Raw genomic sequence first — 4,110 nt, 5'->3', positions numbered from 1 at the left:
TTCCTTGTTTTCCATGTTTGTTTTGACTGCTCTGTAAGTGATATAATAAGTGATGTGCAGAGATGATACCTGGCTTTATACCCTCAGGATGGAGTGGATGATGTTAGAATTCGATAGGATTTAGAACTGGAAAGAACCGTTAGAGCAGAAGTTCTTGACACTTGGGTAGTCTGGTGAAACTTATGGTTCGCTTATCCATGCATAAATTAGTATACATAGGATTGCAAAGGAAACCAATTATATTGAAATAGTGACAAAAACTTTTTTTCATTTATTTGTTTTAATAAAAATGTTTTTTTTTAAAGAGTTCACAGACCTCGGGGTAAGAACCCCTACTTTGGAAAATTGTCTAAGTCCTTCATTTTACCGAGGAAGAAACTGAAGCCAAGAGGTTAAGTGAATTACCAGGGCACACACAGAAAGGAAAGGTGGATGTGGCTTTCTCTTTTTGTGTCACATCTGTATTACTGAAGTAAGATCACAGGGCATCCTGTTAGAATTTTAGCTAAGTTTGAGCGGGGAAAAGAAGCATTAACCATAATTTGTCTTAGAGTAGTAAGGCATTAAAAATAATCCTCTTCCCTAGACATCTGTCCCAAGTCGGACAGGTTCACATCTATCTGAGATAGTGTAGGAGAAAAAAATGGACAGAACATAGCTTCCATTTCCACTCAGGTGGTACCCTCTTTTCTGCTGGGTGTGATGTTGATGGAGAGCATTTTTGACAAAAGTGTTTGTAGCCCTGTTGATGCCTCCTGGAAAGTATGGGAAGGACATTAAAAAAAAATGATGCTTGCAATTATTGGCATCTCATTTATGGCAGTGTCAAAGCTGGAAGGGCCCTTAGAGATAATTGAGTCCAACAACCTAATTTTATGATAAGAAAACAGTTTTAGAGAGGTATTAATTTGCCCAAGATTACATGGATAGAAACTGGAAGGGGAACAGGACTTGAACCCATGTCCCTCGTTTTCCCCGGTGCTAGTGATCTTAAACAGCTTGTTTTATAAATTACTTTGGTTTTTTGCCTGAAATTTATTCTCCTGGACTGTCCCTATTGGTTATGAGGAGGAAAAGAAACAGGGAGAAAGCTCTTGGGCACTGGGCATTCTTTCCCAGAAATGGCTTTATAACTGTTAGAAGTGGGGCAATGCTTTTGGGAATATCAAGGACTCATCTCCAGGGCTGCCTCACGCTTGACAGAGCACTGTTGAGGTGGTCAGTGCAAGGTAAGGAAATTGAGCTGCTTAGTTTGCTTGCTTGGGGGCAGAATTGGGGCATAAGCCCAGGGTATTCTGATTCCTGAGTCTAGGGCGCTTTTCACTATAGCAAACTGCCTCCCCATCATTACTTAACTGTTTTGTTGCTGGCTTGGTGTGTGGCTTTGCTCCTATTTGGGTAGATCTGTGTCTGTGAGTCCTCATTTGTGAAAACAACCTATGGTTTGGGGCTTTTATCATAATTGATTAGACAGCCATAGGATTTAGAGCTGGACAAGGCCTTAGAAAGCATCAAATCCAAGCTTTTTGTCTTACAGATAGCAGAACTTGGGTCTAGAGAAGGGAAGGGGCTTGCTTGGTGTTAGATGATGAGCAAGAAGCAGAGATGGAACTCAAGGTACTCTGCCCTTAGGTGGTTATTTATGCCATTGTCCTCAACCACATGACACTCTCAGCAGCACTTGCTGGCTCCTTGACTCAGGTCCCAACAAACCAGATACTTGGGGTATCCTGGGCCCCAGGATAGGTGTGTGATTGGGTACTTGTCACCCAAATTGGTGCTAGGTGCAGAGATATCTTTAAGTATAGGAGGAGTGGTTGACCCCAGTATCAAGGGTGGCACCCAGTATCACTATCTTCTTCGTCTTTGTTAGGACCTATTAAATTTTTTCAAAGGGATCAAAATCATTACACAATGATAAGACTTAAAATGCAAATACCTCTGAGAGAGGGGATTTGGTGGTTCATCTTCCATATAACTAGGATGAAATAGGTTAAGATTTTTTTTATTTTTACTGAGAGCAGAAAGGCAGGTGTTGATCAGTTGCTAAGCTGCAACGGAAGACCACAGGACAAAGAAGGTTTGAGGACATGGCCTCTTTCTCACCCAAGCTGGGTAGTTATGTGAGAAAATATCATTAGAAAAGAATTTCTTATCCTCGGGGCTAAGAATATGGATTTGGAGCCACTAACGTATATACAAGGCAGCTCAGCAACATGGTAATTCCTGTTGCTTCATTCACCTTATACGGTCAGTACCATAGACAGTAAGACCTATATTGGTGGATGGTAGCTAGTAGAGCGCTGGACACAGAGTCAGGATGACCAGAGTTCAACTACTGTTTCAGACACTAATTGTGTGACCCTGCACAAGTCATGTAATCTTTATGAACCTGAGTTTTCTTGTCCATAAAATGAAGATAATAATTGCACCTATAGGGATCAAATTAGATAGTGTTTGTAAAGTACTTTGCAAACCTTAAAGCACTATGTAAATGCATTATTAAAGTCTTGTGGCTTATGCTAAGATCCTTTCCAAAGTGGGATCCATCTGCCTGCAGGAGAGGCAGAATCTTTTCACACCCCCTAGACCAAAGTATTACTTGGAGATTCTGTGCTCCATAGAATTCAAGTTATGAAGGTATGAAGTTAGTGCTACTTACCGGAGTCAAAGGTTTTAAATCTAAGCCTTGTCTTTGAGACCCCTCATTTATTATTTAATCACAGTCAAATACTCTGTACAAGTACTATTAACTCTTCCTCCTTTGGTGAAACTTAACCCTTAACTCGAGTGCCCCGGCCCTCTGTCCTTCCCCATCCCATATAAATCTGTCCTTCAGGCCTTGATTTGACTTCAAGTACTCAGGTGCTGTGATGTCATCAATTTGGAAGTTCCCTCAAAAGTCTCAGATCGCAACCCCATCATGTCTGCCCCTTCTGTGTGACTGGCTCTTATCCAAAAGTTCGACATAGTCCACCCAATGTACTGGGGTCCTTCGCCTTCTGGAATGGAGACATATGAATGGAACGTTCACGAATTCCACTTGTTATCCTGTCCTTCCCACATGAGCACTCCATCTTTTCTCCTATTGAATAGTTCCATGATGACCCCTTTCACTCCTGTTCTTCCGTGTCTCTCATTGGTTATTTGTTGCAGCTGGCTCCCTCCTACCCCCAAATTATTACCTTCTGTGATATTAACATTGAAGTATAAATGTAGACACTTTCAAGATACCTTTTTCTTTTTTAAACAGTGATGAGGTCCTTAAGTGACAGGTTCAAATAGGCAACATTTGAATAGGGAGGTTGTGTTTTGGGCTTCTGGAAATCACACCACCTGAACTATACCTATGTAAAATCTATGTTGCTGATCCTATTTATATGGTGTTTAAAGGTGTTTCCCTCACAATCCTGGGAAAGTAGATCAAGCAAGTATTATTCCTCTTAAGAAATGGGAGGTGGGGTGTGTGTGCACGCATGTGTGCATGCGTGTGTGTGTGTGCGCACATGTGTGCGTGTGTGTGCACCTAGACTCCTTCCACTGGAAAGAGCGGAAACTCCTTCAAAACCAATCTTTAATTTATAATCTTTAGAGTTGACTGGGGCATTGCAGTTAAGTGGCTGTCTCTGGTCACCAAGCTTCTATGTATCAGATAGAGGACTTCATTCTAAGTCTTCTTGACTCCCGAGTTTGCCTCTACCTGCTATATCACATTGGTTCCCCATCTCCATTGAACAAAATCAAGTGAGGCTAATAGAGGTGGGAGAACATGCTGGGACTCACCACTATTAAGCATGAGTTGGTCAAACCCTGATCTCTCCTGACTCCCGTGCTCTTTGCAGCACAACGTGTAGGGCAAGAGAGTTGGGAGGGGACATAGACTCTTATAGTTCCCTTAAAATCCAATCACACATGTGGCCTACTTGGTCCACCGAGGTTAGGGGTATATTTAATGGCTATTGAACAGCAAAGTACACTGGCCATCAAGTTCAATATCAGAAAAGCCTCAGTGTGGGTTGTGATTTCCTATGGGAAGACATAGAGGGAGTAGGAAAAGTACAGTGAACTAGGATAGATCAATTCTTTTCTCATTGACTTCCATATTCAGAG

The sequence above is a fragment of the Trichosurus vulpecula genome, chromosome 9, assembly GCF_011100635.1.
Source record: "Trichosurus vulpecula isolate mTriVul1 chromosome 9, mTriVul1.pri, whole genome shotgun sequence".
In the NCBI taxonomy this organism is placed as follows: domain Eukaryota; kingdom Metazoa; phylum Chordata; class Mammalia; order Diprotodontia; family Phalangeridae; genus Trichosurus; species Trichosurus vulpecula.
This window is presented reverse-complemented; position numbering follows the sequence as displayed.